Source organism: Podarcis melisellensis (assembly GCF_964234715.1).
Source record: "Podarcis melisellensis genome assembly, chromosome: 11".
Taxonomy (NCBI): domain Eukaryota; kingdom Metazoa; phylum Chordata; class Lepidosauria; order Squamata; family Lacertidae; genus Podarcis; species Podarcis melisellensis.
The window spans coordinates 17936811-17959355 of record NC_138543.1 but is presented as its reverse complement, the minus strand read 5'-3'; the positions used below and the strand labels follow the sequence as shown (position 1 = coordinate 17959355).

The 22545-nt window shown below is 40.6% G+C and overlaps 1 protein-coding gene across 3 annotated transcripts in view; it reads left to right on the top strand.

Moving 5' to 3' along the window:
* The window catches only part of PRR16 (proline rich 16), a 117960-nt gene extending 98304 nt beyond the window's left edge, over window positions 1–19656 (top strand). For all 3 annotated transcript variants that reach the window (XM_081930753.1, XM_081930752.1, XM_081930754.1), the window contains exon 3: window positions 16895–19656. The gene's annotated coding sequence lies outside the window, so the exon portion shown is untranslated. The remainder of the gene's footprint in view (window positions 1–16894) is intronic.
* The last annotated feature ends 2889 nt before the right edge of the window (window positions 19657–22545 follow it).

The window sequence follows — 22545 nt, the reverse complement described above, 5'->3', positions numbered from 1 at the left end:
CATGTGATCACTTTTATTAGTAAAATAGAACACGTTATTGCTGAACAACAGAATGAACTGAATACTGGCAAATTTCGCTCATAAGAAACGTAATAGTTTCAACACATTTATTGTAGAAAGTCGGAAAAGTGAATCACTATTTGTATGTTGGCTTTGGGCTTGTTAGAAATATAGAGAAAGTGCTGAAGTTTATTTACCAGTAGGTAAATAACAGATTTGTGTCACATATTTTTAAAATAAAGAAAAATAAGTTTGGAGAGATGGAAGCGTCATATTGGGCTGCTTTCATCTTTGACCTGCAATGCTAGTCTCAGACTAATACTGAAGGGAGAGGAACTGTCATTTACATAATTTACTTGGTAAGGTTTTTGAACAAAAACATATCCACAGAGTCTTGGTTGTACCAAATAATCATTTATGCATTTTAGAGCTAATCTAGTCATACCTTTCCCCCAAACAAGGACAATTTAAAATGGCGTTCCTTAGTCAACCTGGCAGCATGAATTTTATACTTTAGAATAACGGCAAGCAATATATGGAATATAAGCAGGTCTTTGAATACAGTATTTTGTTAAATGGCTGTTGTCTGTCCGTGTTGTATGTAACAATACAGTATAATATTAGTTACCAATACAGAAAGTACATTGAATTTGACAATGATATTTGTGGATCTGTGTTCTGCAGAACAATCATATGCATATCTACTCAGAAGTAAGTCTCCCTGATGTCAGTGGAACACTTCCAGATGAGTAGAAAATTGCAACTTAAAAACAACAACCACCCACCTTTAACCCTCTTTTTGTTTGATATATTGATGAAAAATTGCCTAATTAAGTGACTACCATAACACAAATTCGGTCTGCATGTAACTGAAAATCCATGATCTTCCCTGTCTCCTAAATGAAGAATCCTCTGTCACTCAAAAATTTGTACACACTCCATCAGCAGGGCATGAATGGATTAAACCGATGCATTCTTCTTCCTGCATAGAAAATACTTAGTAAATTATACTCATGGACCAGCAAAGTCTGAGAACAGGGTGATTAAGCGCAGTTTTGCAGAATGAAACACCGAGCTTTACTGAGCAAAGCAATAACTGTTGCTGAATGGCAATAAGCCTTTCCAGCTGTTTTTCTTTTCTACATTAGATTCTCCTATTTCCTAATAAGCTATTTGCAATCTTTCACAAGTTTCATAGGCTAAATAAATTGGAAATGGAAATTGGATATCCTGTCTCTCAATTTTGGCCAGCCTTAATCCAGATTAGGAAATTCGTGATGGAATTGGCAGGTTAACCCTTCTCCCATGTTATTTTTCCAATGAAAATTGCCCCTTCCCAAAAATGGCATTTTTCTTGTTAAGGAAAAGACAGAGACATACAGGTGATCAGAATGTATAAGTTATTATACTCCATATCCCATCCATTGCAGTAAGAACTTATCTTTAAGTAAATATTGCTGCCATAAAATTTGTTGTTTGCTGTAATTTTCATTGTGGTTTATTACACCAAAAATGTTGAGTACCTCTTTACTTTTCAAACAATTTCCCATAACATTATTTCACATTTGCAAGGATCTTGTACTGTATATCCTTTTAATATAACTGTTACAAATGTATTCCTAAGATGGATCAGTTCTTATAGTTCTGTTCATCTGCCATCAGAGCATGCATTTTATATATGGCCCAGTTCTCCTTTGAGAAATGGAAATGCATAAATATGATGAGATAGTCAAAGTACTATCACACAGAATATTCAGACTAGATGAGAGTGTGCAGATTTTAATACTGGATGAGCAATAAGAGATAGATCAGGTGCTTTAGGCAAGTAGCAATGCAAATAGCTTAAAATTACATAAGAGCTGCAGTCTGATTGCTTCCCAAGTTGAAACCTTTTTGTAGTAATTTAAAATTACATGAAATTTGGTTTTCATTACTTCCTAAGTTCAAGTCACCTTTCAAGGATTGAGGAAGTTTCCAGCAAGTGGTCTCAAAGTCGTCTAACATAAATTCTCAGAGAATTGGCTTTTGTGGCAAGTTTTCTCAACTGATCTGTACTGCTTGCTGTTTGGGTCTGTGGGCAGGTAGGCAGAGGGGTGGGGTAAGGGCATAGATGGTGGATCATAGAATTGTAGAGTTGGAAGCAACCCTAAGGGTCATCTAGTCCAACCCACTGCAATGCAGGAATCTCAGCTAAATCATCCATGACAGATGATCATCCAAACTCTGCTTAAAAACCTCCATGGAAGCAGGGGCCACAACCTCCCAAGGGAGACCATTCCACTGTCGAACAGCTCTTACTGTCAGAAAGTTCTTCCTGGTGTTTAGTCGGAATCTCCCTTCTTGTCACTTGAAGCCATTGGTTCGAGTCTTTTGGAAGCCATAAATGTGTCTGTGAATGGTGAACATCAGGGTGTGCATCCCAGTGGTGCGCCTGCAGCTTGTGGGGCACTGGGACGTGTGGTCAGTGCAAATGTGTCTGAACCCTTTGCTTTCTCTTCCCTTCCTAGAGCCAGTGTGGTGTAGTGGTTAAGAGCGGTAGACTTGTAATCTGGGGAACCGGGTTCACGTCTCCGCTCCTCCACATGCAGCTGCTGGATGACCTTGGGCTAGTCACACTTCTTTGAAGTCTCTCAGCCTCACTCACCTCACGGAGTGTTTGTTGTGGGGGAGGAAGGGAAAGGAGAATGTTAACCACTTTGAGACTCCTCTGGGTAGTGTTAAAGCGGGATATCAAATCCAAACTCTTCTTCTTCCCCCTCCCCAGAGTATTATCCCTTATCACAGATAGTGTTGGTGCTGAATATTTGGTATCATAGAAGACTTTAATGCTTGTCCTTCAGAGATAGAGAGAAAGAATACAGTGTTCTTTCTGTTTTCTAGCTTGCCATCTTTCATTTTGACAGGCCCAGGCTATTTGCTGCTACTGGCAGTAATTCAGGAATTTGCTTTTTGTTGCTTATTTAGAACAGCGTAATTGAAATGAGTGTTGAAGAAAACATTCCTAGCAGCAGTAAAATACCTCTTTTCAGTTTCATTCTGATAAAGTTGAATATACAGTGGTACCTCTAGTTACAAACTGAATTCGTTCCAGAGGTCCGTTCTTAACCTGAAACTGTTCTTAACTGGAGGTGTACTAATGGGGCCTTTTGCTGCCGCTGCACCGCCGGCACACGATTTCTGTTCTCATCCTGGAGCAAAGTTCTCAACTCCAGATAACTCTTCCAGGTTAGCAGAGTTTGTAACCTGAGGCGTTTGTAACTCGAGGTACCAATGTATATGGAATTCATGGTAAGTGTTATGTATGACAACTCAATCCATTGTGAGTTTACTCAGAAATAAATCCCATTGTATTTGGATAAGCATTCATAGGACAGTAGCATAAAACAATCAAAGGTGTATAAGCAAAAGATAATATCTGTTACATAATTTGGACATTACAAAATTCATTTGTTATGAGATATTTTGTTAATTGTAGCTGATAACAGACAACATAATCTAGGTCAGTTTGAATAATTTGACACCAGCATGAAGGAACTGGTTCCTCTTATGGATACTTAAAGATATATGGGTCCAGAATTAGTATATGCAAAGGAGCTCTTTACGTGTTTCTGTTTGGAATACATATTCCCTATTCATGCTGTTACCTACAGCTATCTTCCATTTTCTTTGGTAGCATACATCACTGTATGTCACGCTGAAGGCATTCTGGTTCCATGTTGCATATACATGTATGGGGACCCCCATGGAGATGAGTGTTAACTCCACCTTGCCGCTATTCCAGTTGTCCTCCAACCCCTGAAGGATGACCATCTGAAGCAAGCAGCCTCTTGTATTTGTGAAAACTCCCCATGTGCTTTAGAACTCCCATTCTGCATATGGGGTGGAACCCGCATGAGCACAGAAGACCCCCCTACTTCAAAAGTTACCTCTCCATTTATTGGAGACCATTTTTTTTAACAGGGAGGAGGGTATCCTTGAGTATCCATGCAAGTTAGGAGCCTTTCTGCTGCATATTAAACCAGTTGACATTTCTGGCCACCCATGGTACAGTGCATTAATGTAATCTAATCTAGATTTTTACCAGGGTTTGTAAACCTATGGCCAGGTCCTGTTCCCCACCCCCTCCAGGGATGCCCATTATTAGGGAGTAAAACCTGTTGATACAAGGTGCTGCAAACCTTACCGTGCTATATTAATCCATAGCACCACTTTCAGTGATGGCGACTGAAGAAAACAGTGAAACTTTAAAAAATTGAGTAAGTTAATTTGCATCTCTAGAGGAGATGGTTATTCCTAAGCGTTTGAACTCTTAAAGGTAAGAACATTCATACATACATAATTTTATGTTTATGTTGCGCTTCCATAGTTCAAGCCATGCTCAAGGCAGCTTACGACATGAAGGAAATATGTAACTGCAACATAACAAAAGTAGTCGTAAACAATAAATAAAGAATTTTTAAAACGCACAATGAAACTGGACAAACTTTGAGGACAAACTAGCACCTTCAACTGGAAACAAATTGTGATCCTGTGCAGCTGCTTTGAAATCAGTGTGATGTCCTCAAAGCACTAGTTGCCGTACACTTTTCAAGGTCAGTGTCACACAAAGGATATTAGAATGGTTTGGAAAAACCTGAGCATATGCAACTGTGGCAAGACCAGCCATTTCAATCTGCAGTGAGTACACTAGCCAAACCTGAGCAAAAGGTCTCCTAACCACAGCAGGATCCAGGAAGACATTCATGCTATATCCCCGCTTCTTCAAATGTACCACTCTCATCCAGAGCTGGATGCACCCCTATTCCAGTCCTTACTGCCAAAAATCCTGTTTGGAGCAAGCTTTCTTAGTATATATTCAGCTCTCGGTTTCGGATAGTGATTCAGGACTACTGCATTTCTCCTGGAATCAGATGGAAAGGAGGGGGTGGTGGATCTTGACAGCATACTGATAAGCAGGGGGACAGGACGGGATAATCACTTACAGATACTGGTAGCTTTTTGTTTCTGGTTGATTGTTCACATTTTCAACACTTCTCACCACATTTGCGAAAGACTGTTACATGGCTTACAATGATAGAGTAATACCAAACAATTTATCACTGAGCCATCACAGAGGTTTCTGAGCCCTGTCCTGGTCACTTATTGCAGATGTAAACACCCACATGTTCTTAAAGCTGTGTTGGAAGAACAAATGTTCATGTTAACTGCTGCAGACAGTGCTTTTTTTCTTTTAAAATGTTTAGGGGTACTCTCATTTTCCTAATCCCATTGAAATACTGCCCATCAATGAGGCCAAACTTAGATTCAGAAAATGTTTAGGGGTATGTGTACCCCTGCGTCGTCATCGTCTGCCCCTCCCGAAAAAAGCACTGTCTGTAGAAATAACAAGACCTCCTGTTCCATGCTAGAGATCTTGCATACATTTCTTTTGTGATAAATGAATAGGCTCCAAGCTTTTGATGACACCTGTCTTTGATTTTACTTAAGCAGAGTTGGCAATATTGTTTTGAGAAACACCTACTTATCTTAAATCAAGCCACAGTTTTCACCTGCTTAAGTAATTTTGAAATGTATCGTATCCACTTTAAAAAAAATGTGACTGCCATAATAGAAGTTGCAGAAGAGAAAAAAGTTAAGTACCTCAGTGGATTGTGGACTTCAGAATAATAATAATAAAAAATAGCAATTCATGATATGAAAGTTGTTCCAAGACTAAGCTTGAGAGCTTTTTCGTAGCTGCTTCTCCATATGAAGAAATAATTTAAGAAATAGACTTGTATTCCTTTCCACCACCATTGGAGGTATCCCACTGAGAATAAGGAAAGACACATAGTTCAACATAGTTGAAACTCAGCAGCCCTGGGAGGAGGAGTGCCAGCATGGAAAACAACCTTTGAAATCCAATTTGCCACCTTGATTTTCATCAGGGAAGAAAGGCATGTTACAAATGCAATAAGCAGATAATTTTCTCCCCTACAAAATCCAATCTAAAGGTTGATTCATATATATTCACAGTATCTTAGGAGGCCTCATAAAATACACAACCTTTATTTTTCCCCTCCGCATTTTCATGCTTGCCTTACTGAGATTGATTATTCATCACATTTTTCAGGTTTTTTCTTTACGCACATTGTCTGAAAAATGGGGGTGAGGGAATAAATGGAAATGGTTAATGGAAATTATGTGGACTTCCTCGTAAAGTATGTTTAATTGTTAACTTTGGATTTTAGATTGCTCTGTTTTTCTGGGTTAATTCATTTTAGGAGAAAGCATGAATGATAGGCTTCAGTTTAGTAAATCCAGACACACTAGGGGATTGGTCATCCACCATCACCGTCATTCTTAGTTATCCACTTGGGTATACAGTGTGGTGAAGTGGTTAAGAGCCAGTGTGGTGTAGTGGTTAAGAGCAGTAGACTCGTAATCTGGGGAACCGGGTTCGTGTCTCCGCTCCTCCACATGCAGCTGCTGGGTGACCTTGGGCTAGTCACACTTCTCTGAAGTCTCTCAGCCTCACTCACCTAACAGAGTGTTTGTTGTGGAGGAAGGGAAAGGAAAGGAGAATGTTAGCCGCTTTGAGACTCCTTCGGGTAGTGATAAAGCGGGATATCAAATCCAAACTCTTCTTCTTCTACAGCCTGTGATCAAAAAATCAAAAACCTTCCTACCTTATTGCTGATGTGTGTTTTACTGTTCTTGAAGACATCATCAAATCGTTAGTGAAAGATAACTTGATACTGTCAGTGTTATGTATAGGAAGACCCTCCACCCTGTCTTGAAAGAGAAGTTTAGTTTTTACTAGCAGGTTGAGGAATGTCAAACCAAAGTTTCCCTTTCCAGAAGTGAGCTAGATTCTGTTGCCCAGACTGGCACCAAAAGATCATTTGTTATAGGAATGGCTGGCATGTAAATATGTTAGGCCGTGCTGTGATATAGCAAAGTAATCTGGGTTTCTCAACCACCTTACATGCACGCAGCCATATTTGGTTCTTCTGTGGCCAGCAAACTTCCTTACCTGTTCCCTTGACGCCGGCACCAAAAGCTCCTAATGTCTATATCCAGCATTTTTCATTCAATAGAAGTAGGCAAGAGCAGCCAATCTTTATTAGGCAACGCATATAATATTTGCTGTAATTGATTAAAATCTATTGAGTGGGTAGACAAAAGGTAAATCTCTTGGTGATTTTGAAATAGATAGGCAAGAATTTCTGCCTCCCAGAACAAAATGCCACCCTGCAACACATTCTGTTGCTGAAATGATGAAGGTGGGCTTAACCGATAATGTATTTTTGTTTGTATGGACCATGAACTCCTGGGGTTTTACACCAGATCCTCATTTGGGGATCTCATGGTTTTAGGTTTTTTCCCCCTTTTTTCACCTCCAAAGTAGATCCCACAATTCTGAAGTCCATTTACCAGTGCATTCGGTGGCTCAAATCCACCTGTTTCATCACAGCATCTCCTTCCTAACTCATTATCTGAGCAATTTATCACTAGCAAAGTCAGATGTCCCTGTTTCCAGCTTGTAGGCTATACACCTTGCTAGCTCATTTTGTTCCTTCAGGCTTGCTTGCTCCCTGGCATGATGCCCTGCCTGATCAGGCACATTTTCTGTTCATACTGTAGGAGCAGATCAACTGACTTATGCTCCTGACAGTAGATTATAAACCTCAACAGGAAATTTATTTCTTTATGTTTGCTTTGGATTACAATCATTCACTTGCGTTCTGGCTGCATTCAGCATTTGAGTCTACAAGTCTTATGACAGACCTGACTCTTACTGTTTTCTGTGTATGTGCATGCATGTTAAAACATACACTTTAAAACTTTTTTAAAAAATAAAATACATGGCTTTAGGAAAAGATGCATACAGATGTATTAACGATGCATGCTTTTCAGAGACCCCATCAATAATTTTCCTTCATACATGAGTACTTCCATTGTTTTCAAAGGATGCAGTCAGATGCTGTGGACCTACTCACAGATGTGTGCAGGCAAATCTATTGAAGTCACTGGATGCACCCATGTATAACAGATCATCAAAAACTGGTGATACTTGCCGTATTTTTCACTCTATAAGACGCACCAGACCACAAGACACACCTAGTTTTTGGAGGAGGAAAACAAGGAAAAAAATATTCTGAATCTCAGAAGCCAGAACAGCAAGAGGGATCGCTGCGCAGTGAAAGCTGCAATCCCTCTTGCTGTTCTGGCTTCTGGGATAGCTGAGCAGCCTGCATTCGCTCCATAAGACTCACACACATTTCCCCTTACTTTTTAGGAGGGAAAAAGTGAGTCCTATAGAGCAAAAAATACGGTATAAGGAGCAGAATCAAAGGTTGAGGTGCTAACAAATATCAAGGGAGTTTATAGACATATGGAAAAAGCCATAGCCCCAAATCCTTTGAAAAAACAAAACAAAATACCTTACTGATGCTCTCATTTTTAGCTTTCCTTGTTTGTCGAGCAAGTTCTTTCCAATGCAAACCTACGAACAAACCATTTCTGGGTGTAAGGAAATGTAACAAAATGCATGGTTCGACAGTCCATACCGTTAGTTCAGTGTAGCAGCTTCTTCTATGCTGCCACATTGATTTTTGCCATCTAACCTTCTTTGTTAATCAGATCCTCGGCCAGCGTTCTCTGACAGGTTCAGCAATCTGTCTCATGCAGAGAATGAAATGCTTTGTGAGGACTTTGAAGCAGCAAGAGTACCATCTGTGGCTTGGTTGAAAAGCCTTAAATACATTTCGGGGGGGGGGGGGACTCTCGCTCGTACTGAAGCACTGAAAGGGCTCTCGGACATTATAATATGCAAACAGCAGGATTCACTCTTCACACTATTCTGTTGTAAATAGCTACTGTAAGGCTAGGAAGCCCGTGACCAGATATCGTTGGACTAAACCCCATCATCTCTGGCCATTGGCTATGTCAGCCGGGGCTGATGGGAGTTGGGGAGTTCAATAACATGTGGAGGGCCACAGGTTCCCCATCCCAGCCTTACTTAATGCAATATATAGAATATCTAGTCCAGCCTACCGCTATTCAAGTCCCCATTTTATTAAAATTCCATTCATCAGAGCACCAAGTAGGGAAGTGGCCAGGAAGCTGCTACATATTCATGTGGGTGTTCAAAGCGATGAGTGGAAAATTGGTTATTTCCTCAGAGCCAATAGAAACTTCACTAATCCTATTACGAAGCCCAAGAGCTTGTGAACAGTAGGCATCAGAAATGTATCAGCTGAATAAAACAGGTAATGTTGGGAAGCTTTTCAGTACTTACACTGAGCACATTCCTTGAATAAAGAGCTTCCATTTATCCTTCAACTATTAAGTGTCCCTGCCATGCTACAGTCATAGTAGCAAAGATTCCCCCTGCCCCCATATTGCTTAAGCTTGAACAGGGTAGTAATAAACTTTTTTTGGGGGGGGGGGATCACATCCAATCTGGACAATCTTGTTTGAGCAAAACTGGGCAGATCATAGAGGTGGAGTTTGAGAGCCACTGTTTCCAGGCCCACTTCTTTTCCTTTTTATCCAGAAACATTCCTATCCTAAAACAAATGGTAATTCTTTAAGTACAAGCTGTTATCTTACAGAATGAAAAGCTGTTTTTCGGGAGGAGCAAATCTATGGCGGTACTCCGACTGATACTAATTTTGTTATTTGTATTCTTCCTTCTTCTTCTCTTAACATGTACGAGCTCCCCAAAGCAAACAAGGCAACAATACCATGACTATAATTAATTAATTAATTTGAAAGGGTAAAGTCAATTATAAAAAATGCATCCCCATGTAATTAAAATACACAATAAAACTATTTCATCAAAACATTAAAGGTATCAATAATTAAAATGCACAATGAAACAAGCCCATTAAAACAGCATAACTATTAAAAAAAGCAATTAAAACCATTCGATCGGGAGACCGGGGGAATGCTTGTCTAAGCAACTGCGTCTTCGGGATCCATTGGAAGGCCAGTGGCACCTCTTGTTTTTCAGCAGGGAGAGCATTCCACAACATGGGTGCCACTAAGTGAAAAAGCTTTTCTCCATGTTACCATAAGCCGATAATCACCAGGAAAATGGCTAGTATTGATGCTCATTGGGTGTTTCAGGTAACCTGGTCCAGAGCTGTTTAAAGCAAATAGCAAGATCTTAAAACTGTTTGAGTGGCTAATTTGCAGCCAGTGCACTGGGGCTATGTGTGCCTGATAAGGAGCACTACTCACTACGTAAGTCGCAGTGTTCTGCACCAATGTATGTAGGCAATGAAGGCCCTTCACTCAGTGCAGTTAGGGCACTGCCCACCTGCCAAAGCTCCACAAAGCTATAGTACAGTCCCTTCTCTGTTCTTTGCATTACAAACTAAAAAGTGCATTTGGATGATCTGAACTATTTTGTTCCTTTTTAAAACAAACTTTGCAAGCAGAGTGGGGGCAACCCAGTCTGATGGGCAGCGTATAAATAATAAAATTTTGATTATTCTTATAAGCAGTGGTGGTTGCTGAAACAGTCCTATTTGATTTTGTTCGTAAACCCCACTGTGTTCTGTGTGGATTATCATGAAGACAAGCGTAGGACTTTATAGCTTACTTAGGCACTAACTACCACTGCAACAGTTAAAGGTAAAGGTAAAGGGACCCCTGACCATTAGGTCCAGTCGTGTCCGGCACTGGGGTTGCAGTGCTCATCTCGCTTTATTGGCCGAGGGAGCCAGCGTACAGCTTCCAGGTGATGTGGCCAGCATGATTAAGCTGCTTCTGGCGAACCAGAGCAGCGCACGGGAACGCCATTTACCTTCCTGCCGGAGCAGTACCTATTTATTTACTTGCACTTTGATGTGCTTTCGAACAGCTAGGTTGGCAGGAGCTGGGACCGAGCAATGGAAGCTCACCCTGTCGCGGGGATTCGAACCGCCGACCTTCTGATAGGCAAGTCCTAGGCTCAGTGGTTTAACCCACAGCGCCACCCACAGCGCCACTGCAACAGTTAAGTGATCACTATTTCTTTGCAAGAGTGGAGTGTAGGGAGAGAAACAGAAGAGGTAGAGCCCACACAACATTTTTCCTATCAGATAAGCAACCATGAAAGTGGGGACTCTTGAAGCAAAGTAAGACACATTCTAGTTTAGCTAAGTACCATTTTGTAAAACTGCCATGCATATATCTTTGCAAGGGAGGAGGACAGAGAGAAAACTGGAAACAGGCCACACAACCATTTCCTCATTGGCCCCATTCCCATGACCTCCCAGTAATCCCACCAGATCTAGTGAGCACTAACCACCGTTGGGATGGGGTTAACCCACTTAAGTAATCCTGGATTTGTTTGCACTGAATCCCTGAATAGCTTAGGTTCGACAAAGGCAGATTTCCTTATCATCTGGAAGGTAGGTTCCACTCAGAAGGGTTTCAAACAGTCTGGGCAACTTTCTAACAGCACATTTTAAAAAGATAGTATAACAATATAGCTATTGTTGGAAACTAAAACTTTGCAAAAGCAATCTTCTCTCCTTGCACTGCCGCATGTTGCTAGAGCAGTTTCTATCTTGCTTAGTGCTTAAATGATGTGTATTCTGCTTGGAGAAGAGAGAAAAGAATTGGCAGAAATTGGGGAGAATGAGATAAATGTTGGGCTCTGAGGTAAACAACATTTATGGGCTTCCACCTACCATTTGTCTTCACTGAAGCGTTGCTCTGGGTAGATGAATATAGAAGACGAAATTGTCAAATGGCTTTCCCTGTCCAGCTGCAATTCAAAGCATTTGACTTAGGATATATGTAATTTTGAACAAGACTTCTGGTTCATATCTACACTGAGCTTTGAAGATTTCATAGGCTACAACCCTGTACCTGCTGATCTGGACGTCTGATTAGACATATATAGGATTGCACTGTTAGAGGACCTTGTCAAGTCACTCCCTCCCAGCCTAACCATCAATTATGGGTTGTTGTGGGATTATAAAACTCTTGAGTTTCTTTGAAACAAGGTATGCATAGATCCAGTTTAGTATCATGATGCCTGTTGGTTGTACCAAATATTGGGTTGTAAAAATATCGGTGTTCTTGGATTATGCAAAATGAACTTCTTTTCAGGCTTTGGTATAGCATATTTAATAGCCTTTGATACTAGTGGCTACTCTCCCAGCACTCAAATTTGTGCTACAAAACTTGCCCATCTGCCTTAGTGGGGGCTGAAGAAATACATTCTGCAATTCACATTTGATATGAGAGCAAGATGACTTGTTTGTTCTTTTCAGTACAGTTCTGATTTCATTTCGCTTCTGATCACTCTGGGAATGGGAAAATAGCAGTCAGAGCTGTGTGTTCTTATGCGGCGGCCCAATTCTTAATACTCTGCACACCCAGTTTTTGCACTTACAATATGGAAGGATTATACTAAGGTTCTTTGGTCTATTTGAAACCCTGGAGTCCTTTGGGAGGGAAGGTGGGATAGAAATTCAATAAATGGTCAGTCATACAGTGCCACGATAATGCAGGCTTCATAGTAGAGGATATCTTGGGGCAATATGTTGGTTCCAGCCTGTTTATGAATTCACACATTCACAAGGATAAGGCAGAACTGATGAAGGCAAGTTGGTTTATTTAAAAGAGAACAAAATGTTGTTTTCTATACTTAAGAGGATTGGAATTTGCTTAAATCTGAAATACTACAAAGAGCACTGTTGTGACTCTTGGATCAACCTTCTATTCAGAGGGGATGCCGTTAAGCGGAAAGCAAATTAGTTTTAGTTCTTGTTGCTGCCAAATCAATTTTAAATGTGTGAGGCAGGAAAAGCCCCACAGACCTAGTTGTCCATAGTTCATCAGGTTTTTTTACCCAACGGCATCTCTCTTATGTCTATTATTGACTACAAAACACTAGGAAAGTTTGAGTGATTCTTTTTTACCCATCCCAAAACTGTCATGGAAATATTACTGCACCACTTCTGAAATTTAGCAGGATGCACCCTGCAAATGTCATCTAATTCTGAGCGGGAGTAAAAAAATAAATCACAATCCTTCCTTAAAAGGAAAAAACAAAGAAAGTTGTGAAGCTCCAAAAGAGTTCTTAAACTTTCTTCAGCAGGGCTACATACCAACATAATTGCAATGTCATATCATTATTTTTTAATGTATGTTTAAAACTACATCCATCTGTTCAAAAGTACCTTGCGGAATTGGATGATGCTGCAATAATTAACGCCCGCATGTATTCCTATTATGTCAATTTGATCACGAGCTTGTGGGGGGAAACTTCACCAATTACTGTATGCATCGTTCTGAAAATTTGTCTTGAGTTGAGAATCCTAGTCCCTGTTTTATTGAAGGGGGAAATGTTCCTATGTAACACCCCTGTTCGAGACAAAGAACCAAAATAGCTTCAGGGAAGTGCTATGGATTCTCTCTTGGCTCCTTGCATCAACAGAATTTTTAACTAAGATCCAATTACAGAATATTCATTATTGATGATAATAAGTGAGCTGTAAAGAACGCACATTTACTTTCTGGTCCCAGACAGTTGCAAGTTTCCGCAGCCTTTCAAAACTTGTAAACTCAACATTTTTCACGTCATCCTAGAATGCACCCAGGTCGGCAGGTTGTCAGTGCTGTGGCATGTGTGTGTTTGTTTTGTTTCTCCCAGCCATCACAGATGTACGTGAATCCCTGCTCTCGAGTGTAATTCTTAGACCGTCCGTCTGTTTGCACAAAATACAGTGGTAGAAAACATATTAAGTGCAAGGTTTATTAATCCCTGACATCTCCATTTTGCAGATAGCGCGTAGCACAACTGGTCAGGTCCTGTCTCTTAAGTTCTTCAAAAGCCACTGCTAGCTAGATTCATCAATAGTGTATGATAGAGGTGCCAGATAAAAGACCTATTTGACAGGAGGCAGGGCAGCTTGTTTGCTGCTTCTTTGACGGGGTTGGTGCCAGACAGTGCCGAGATTGGAGCTACATGTTGGCACTGGCGGAGGAAGAGGGGGGCAGGGGAAGCGCACCACCCCTGGCAGTGCAATCCTGCTGGGCGCAATGTGCCCGCAGGTGGCACGCCACGCCCCAGGACAGGCGCCATGTCCCTGCAGGCTGCACGCCACGCCCGGGGACACACACCATGCCCCTGCGGCTGGCATGCCACACCCCAGGATGTGCACCAGCCACACCCCCGCCTGCTCTCCGCCCCCCCCCGGTATCGGAGCATGAAGCTCCACCATTGCATGTTGGTGCAACTGTGTGCCCACAAACTCATCCCATCTCAACCCTTTTCAGGTAAGCAGCGACAGCACAGGTGTTGGGAGGGTGGCTTCATAGGCCTGCCTCATCACACATTCAGACACCGTCATCTCGCTCAGCACCCTGCTTTCCACAGTTTCCAACCTGATGTCTGTGGGAAGCTGACATCTTGGCTGTGAGTCATGGAAGACCTGCTCCCTGCCTTGCTGGCCTTTTCCCACCTGGCCTGGGATATTGGGACCTGATTGACTCCTGCTACAAAAGCTGAGGCTCCTGAACACTCTTGGGCTGGGGTATTGGTCAGGCAATTTTGTTGAGGGTGGGCTGATGCTGTGATCAATATTCATTTTTAGTATCAGGAGGTTGTGGACTCTGCTTCCTTGGAGGGTCTTAAGCAGAGGTTGGGTGGCCATCTATCATGGATGCTTTAGCTGAGTTTCCTGCATTGCAGAGAGTTGCACTAGAAAGATGACCCGTGGGGTTCCTTCCAGCTCTATGATTTAGGTGTAATTTTAAAAAATTTGATTGCATACTTTTTGATGTTTTATTATTGTTCATGACTACTTTTGTTATGTTTTGAATTATGCATTTTTTGGATAAGCTGCCTTGATCATGGTTTTAACTGTGGAAAGGCAATACACAAATAAAATGATATACAGTGGTACCTCGGGTTAAATACTTAATTCGTTCCGGAGGTCCGTTCTTAACCTGAAACTGTTCTTAACCTGAAGCACCACTTTAGCTAATGGGGCCTCCTGCTGCCGCTGCGCCACTGGAGCACGATTTCTGTTCTCATCCTGAAGCAAAGTTCTTAACCTGAAGCACCATTTCTGGGTTAGCAGAGTCTGTAACCTGAAGTGTATGTAACCTGAAGTATATGTAACATGAGGTACCACGGTATATATGTATGCCTGACAAGCAGGACATGAAGGCATTGGTCGTCTCTCTCTATGCTCACTAAAAATCTTCCTGTACACAATTAAAAAAAACATGTTGAAATTGGACATGCCATATTCAGGGTTGGGAAGATTTTGGAAAGAGTTTATCTCAGCTGCTCAACTGGTTTGTGACTGTAAAATGGTGAACCCATGTGTACTACAGGTGATCACACAGTTTCTGAAGATTGTCCTGATTCAGCGGACCACAGCTTTCCTTGTGATGTGTGCAGAGCATTATCATAGAAAGAGGCTGAGCAAAAGAATGGGCTACTCCAAAGGATTATTTAATAGAAGGAATTTTTGAAATATTTATATTTAACAGTGTACCAAGGCTTCTGTTTGAAGTACAACTTCCTTTGAAATGGGGCTTGACTTTCCAAAGACTCTCCTTAAAAATAAAAGGCCTAAGGATTAATTTTATATGTAAGGATTCTTTCAGGGCCTGGACAGGGTACTGAAGCAGTAGCAGGTACTGTAGCTGTATTCACGGCTGCGTTTAATTAAAATTTGGTCTGAAGTATGGGGCATGGCATCCTGCCTTGGCTGAAAAGCTGCTACTGGTAAGTCCATGATAAGTCTGTGATGAATAAGTGATTAGTCACTGAGCTCTTGGTAGAGACTGGATTTGAGATGGCATGTCAGATCACCCCAAGTGTGAAGTGGAAATGAGAACGGTCTTGCGGGTACCTGTTTTATAAATTCTCAAGTTGTGCAACTTGAATACAAGCATGTATAGTGTGAAGCTGTGCACTCCAGCCGTGAACGCTCTCTTTAAGCAAGCACTAGTCATGTTTGCTGACTGACTTGCGTAACTTCTGACAGCCCACGTATAAATAAATTTAATATGTGAAAACCCCCGTCAAGTTGAAATCCTGTCCCCGATTACCTGGAAGTAAGTTTCGTGGAATTCAGCGGGACTTATCTTTTGAACAGCCATTCATAGAATTACACTGTACATTTCTAAAATACCACCTGATTTTTGCCTGAAACAAACAGATGTGACTCATGTGATTTCGCTGGAATGGTATTTTACCGATAAAGCCAAGATTCTAGCCATAGGAACCAACTCCTAGGGGCTGAGGTCCCTTGACTTCCCCATAAAGGATTTGAGGGGGCTGGCTCCTCCACAGTAGATTGGCATCACCATTCATATAGTGTGTATGTGCCACATCTTGTGATCGATTATGTGGGGTGAGACTTACCTGCCCCCAAATATTTTATTCAAGTTGGCACCACTGAGTCTAGCAGTGTTTATTTATTTCATACATTTTTTTACAGCTTGATTGGGGGGGAATCATAGTGGTTTAGTATGCATCTTAATGCCATTGAAATCAAGTTTCCATGTTACTTTGTCCACAATGAATATCAGCTGTTCAGCTTGTTTCAGAGAAGAGAAAGGTATGCTCTGAGGGACATTATTGGAGTAGAAACCTTTTTCAGGATCCGGAGTCAGAAACAGGTTTGATCTCCAGGATTCCAGCTCTTTTATTTTGGCTCATAGAACTCAAGAAGAGGCATTGAGACAAAGCTGGCACCTTTTTAGTGGGGCAGAACACTGGCAACTGACACGTAGATGGTTGGATCAACAGATTCACAACAGTTTGAGCATTCAGAGCTGCATGAGCACCAATAAGGGATGGTATTTTAACTGGCTATATGTGTGCGTATACATATAATATGTGTTTTGTAACCTGCCACTCTTTTGTTTCTTTGTTCCCTTGCAGCTCCTTCGGGCTAGAAGGAATGTCAACCTGTGGAGGCATGTTAATCAATTTCTCCCATGACAGTTTCGACACAGCAACTTCTTTCAGGCCATATTTAATTGTAACAACAGGGAGCCTTCTTAGAGCACGGGAGCCCTTGAGCCAGAGCACAACTGATCACTGGAGTAATCTGCATTAAATCACCGGACTCATATCCAGCAGCTACGAGCTGAGCCCTAACAAAAGCCACAGCCTTAAGTACCATTAACTCTGACACAGGAAGAAAAAGGAGTAACGATCTTACCCCGTCAAAGAAACAGCCATCTCCAGATCCTGCTGCGAATGGATTTCGATGCAAAGAAATTGAGAACAGCCAGTTAGTAATCACATGGTCCAGCAAGTGTCCAATTTTTTTTTTAAATTAAATATATGTAGCTGAATGAAAGGATGAAGCACTTAAACGACTCAAGAGCAATCAGTGCATTTAGTCCCAATGAAAGATTTGTCATCGTGGGTGGAAAGAGAAGGCTGTTGTTGTCCCTTGTGCAAATTCAAAGCCATAGATGAAGAAAGGACGAAAGCTTAGAAGATGCTTGGAAAGATATTGTTTCCTGTCCTCTGCCGAAATAATTCAGTTGTTACAGATCGCATCTCAATGCACTTCTAATATTTGCACTGTCACTTCCATTCAGGGGAATGATGTGTAGGCCATCATTTGCACAGATGGCCTCATGAAATTTCTGCCCACAGGAAGGTGTACCTTGAGGGGCTTCTACAGGAGATTAAAAGCCCATCATCAAAAGTGAAGAAAAGTTAATGCTCTTCTATCCCATCACATTTGGAATCTTTCTCACAAGGCAACTTGTTGCTCCTTAAGCCTGAGATATAAAAAATAATAATAGGAAAAGCATCAACAGGCTAACATGGATTTTAGAACAGATCTAATTTTTAATACATTTTTGTATCATTGTAACAGCAAAGAAATTGACCTATACTGCTCACATTGACGGTACCCTCCGAGTTAATAGGATAAATGAAAGAGAAAAAAACATTTCTACTACGTATTTGACACATAACATTTTTATAGCCAATTATCTGTCCTTCATGGAAAATGTACCAGCTAAACAGGCATTTTCAGTTTATTTTTCTAAATAAATGTGGTGTTTGTATCATTTGCAATCACTTATTTTTGCTGATTCCCATTATTTGTCCATGTTGTGCCCCTTCCAATCTCCTTCACCAAAAAGGGAGTTTTAAAGACAAGAACCAAAACACTTGTTTTGCCATGTTAAATCATAATGATTTGCAGACTGAAAGCTTTAATATAAAATGTTGTTTGTAGAATTATAAAGTATATTTCTACTGGAAAATATGTATGGATATCCAGAAAGGCTGTATTTTAATTTTTAATCTCAACACATAGGTTATTTTTAATATTCCCAAGGAAGTATTTAGTTAATGTAGTTTGCTTGAAAGTTATAGCAGATAATTTTAATTCAGGAGTGGACAGCGTCTTCGACAACGGTGAGCTTGCTTGTACACAGTGCAGGATATGATCCAGTTTCTGGCCTCTGCATGTACGAAAGGACTATTGGGGGCCATACATAATGCAGTCAGCAGGAATGCCCAGCCCCTTACATAGTGCCTCTGCTCCATGTTTGTCCTAGATTTGCACCTGTACAGCAGGGCAATGGGAGACATCCTCCAAAGCATTATAGCAGGGCATCTAATCTGCCCTTGGTACAAGCCACACTGTGTGGACTAGGATGGAGCTGGAATGGGATGTGAAGGATCAGCTGTGAAGTATCCTCCTAAGCCCTGTAACTGCATGTTGGTTGATCAGAATTGCCAGCATGCCCTAACCTACCCATCAATTTCCCAGTGCCCAGAATGTTTGCTGGAACAATCAGGAGCTGCAACACAGTTCCATTATTCGTATATCATTTTCATAAATAGAATCAATGCCAATCCATACTGGTCATGTTACATTGATTGCAGTTGCTTGGAAGTTGTTGCAAAACAAGCTTAATTCAACCTGATGGACTTGGGACACTTTCACAAGTGATACTCTTTCTTCTCTTACGTGTCACTCCTGAATGTTGTCAGTGCAATCTAGAAAGTCAAAGAGAGGTCAATTCATTCTTATCTATGTTGCCCTTCATTTGATATACATACACATGAAGTTCAAATGCCAGTTCTTAAGACCAAATTTCTTAGAACTTAATTTGGATACAAAAATTTGTGATTCTTTCCACAAGTATTTATTGCTTAAAATACACATATTTTGAGCCTTTAATATTTGTTGCCATCATGATCTTCTCTTCACCACAATGAGGGCTAAAACCTTACTTGGTTTTTTTTTTTACATGCAATCTGGGAATCTCAGGATTCTAACAACTGACCACAAGTTGCAAAAATATAATATGGGGCTTTTTATGCAACTATATGACTGACTATACGTTGCTTATCCCTGCTTTAGATTCTAGAAACTAAAACAATTTGTAAGGAGGCTTGATTCTTAAATTACACATGACACATTATATCACATGACTTTTGCATTGCATAAATTTATTTATTTCCAAACTGTTACAATATGGTTCTGTTAAAGATGCCGTTGCTGAATTGGGGGATCAAAAAGTGAGAAATTGCTTGATAATCTCATCCATAATCTGCAAAGGGGAAGAGTCGCTGTATCCATCCAGTGCAGTATTTTGTTATTATCAGTTCATAGATTCCTTTGATGCTCAAGTTGTTTTGAATAAAATTATATATTTTCCTTTTTCCTGAGTTCTCTATACTGTGTATAATTTTACGCACTCACCAACAGAAAAAAGAGGCACTGAGAGAGTCTTTTGAGATACCAATCTCTTACTTCGCCAGTTCGCCTGCAAGAAGGATGTGAAGAATGCAGAAATATGATGTGGTACAGGCCATCTTGGATTCAAGTTGTACATATTTTGATGCTTCTTCGGGGGGCGGGGGTGTTAAATCCCAGCCCACTGAAAGTTTGCACATCAGAATAGATGTTAAAATAAAATCTTTTTTCTAAACATGTCAATATTCAGGGAGGATTATTATTTTTTATATATAAAAAGTGAAGCATTCAGGTAATCTATGGTCTGAAGTGGCAGTTTGGGATAGACTGTACCAGATGCCATCAGCATTGCTGATTGAATCCAAACCTATCCAAAAAAGAAGAATACCAACTCCTAGCTCAATTAGCATTTATTCACCACCATCTAGTCTTAACATTGACTTCAGACACTAATTCATAGCTTCCACAATCACTTGTCCCCTTCAACGTGATCCATTGGAAATAAGAGCTAGTCCCAGAGGCCATTTCCTTACCAGGGTAGCCTCTCATTTTCAGATGAGAGGAGTGCCTTTGCTTGCTCAACCTGCCACAGAAAATGCAGGCTGTGGTGCAAATAAATCAAGTTGGACTAAATGCTGCTTGCTAGCTGTTAGTTGACCATCCCTGTAAAAATTGCTGTAGCAGAATGGAGAAGTTCAACTGAGCACAAATCCTGTATTTTAAATTCACTTCAAGTTGTTTACATGGAAGAAAAACTAGGTGATGGTTGTTTTTAGCCAAGATGGTCAACTAGCTCCTAGCGCTTAAACTGGTCTTGATTTTAACAAAAAAATTGGATCTAGCTCATCTCCATTCTTCTGTGTTTGGGTGAATTTTTTGCATGCTAGTTTGTCCAACTGATGTTTCCATCACATTGGCCACCATTCAATGAACTCCTACAGTTAAGATACACATAGCTGGAATCTATAATGTCCCCCTGGAGGAGAGGGCACTCCAAAATTGCAGGGGAGCAATTGAAAAGACCATGTTTGTACCTGCACCACTTGTATAGAGCAAGGATGGGGGTCAAGTGCCATGTTCCCTGCATGGTACCTGGTGTTTTTTTTGGGGGGGGGGGGGTCACATGCTAATAGGTGAGGCAAAACCAGTATGAGTTGAGTTTGCAACATTGCATAGCCCTCTCTCTTCCACAGGATGCAAAAGAGGAAGTGATTCTTAAAGAGGTGGTTGAGAGAGCAAGAATGAGACCACAGCATCTAGAGGGATAATATAACTGCATAGAAGTAGAGGAGAAATTGCTATCAAGTGGATCATCTATCCACCCCAAGGCATCTAGACTTAAACTCAAACTTCAAAATATGTTGAGAAGACTACACAGAATCAGTGCACTGCTCTAGATTAAACCAGAATACTGGCCTAATGGTTTTTGGAAGCACACTCAATTCTAATTTGAAGTTAAATGCAAACAACTTTAGAAAGACATTTGAATTTGAATCACAGCAATATCTTCCTGCTATTTACATTTCTTCATTCTTGCTATGCTTCAAAATACTCAGAATTATATATATTCTTTAAGAGAAGATCGACATGAGCCTTTATGACCAATATCTGCTCGCAGTAAGTAAATTCACTGAGGCCTCTTTGTTTTTTGACATCTGCACATTTCACTGAGATTTGTGTGACTTGAAAATTGTTCCAATCAAGCATATTCAGCTCTAACACTAAATTAAACCTGAGTTCTGAGCATAATGATGCAAGCAGGTCTACAAGACTTTGGAATAAGAACTATTAATAGGACACCGGTAATGCAGTTAATTACATTCATTTAGGTTAATATGCTATGGGTTTTCAGATTTCCCCTTGGGAAAGCAGCTTAACGCAGGAAAGTTCAGCTAAGTAAATTTAAGCCTATACCAGATTATTTAATTTTTAAAGACCCTTAAAATGCACTGTGTTCTCTAATGTAATTTGTGCAAATTTCACTTATTAAGCAGAATTAAATCCTGGTTTATCAACCATATAAACAAGTGGGACCTGCAACCAATCACAACTCACTGATGAGTGCATTTGTGTGATACACAAATTTGTATTTGCTGAGTTCATATAGTGCATTTTTAGGTACACACTTAAAATTATGTCTAAAAGATGTGTGGGCTGCTGATAAGAAAGGAATTTTGTTAGCTGTTTATTGAAACAAATCAAACTTAAAATTCTTTGGTTTGGCTTGATTAAGCCCCTAAGGATGTAGACCAGGGTTTCTCAACCAGGTTCTATATTGCCCCTGAGGGCCTCCAGGATATTCCAAGGGCCATAGGTGAAAACTATGTAAATGGGAGGCCACAGCACGAGACTGGGGGGGGGGCACAGAAGGAAGTGAGAAGCGAAGAAAACAGAGAAGGGGCTGGGAAAAGAAAACAAAACAGGTAAGAGAATGCTGCAGACCATTTTTGGATAAAGAGTACAATATCTAAAAAGTTTCCACAGCTTTGGGATAACTCAACATTTTTCATGGCATTTCCTACTTCATAGTTAGTAGAATCAGGATTCAGTCGTGTGAATTATTTACTCAGCCTAACGCGGGATCGCCTTAACATAACGGACAGAGGTGATCTTCGGTTATCCCTCACGGCAAAAGAACCGGAGATATATATATATATATATAAGCTTGTTTCTGGTCATCAAGCACAAGGATCACATTGATCGAGAAATGCATAAAGTATAAGTTTTTGTGCGATTGCATTTTGTATAAATTGTAAAAAATTATAAATAAAATATGTTTCATTTATCAACAAAACATTTAAATGGACAGGGGGGCCACGGTCAAAAAAAGGTTGAGAAACACGGCTGTAGAGTACAT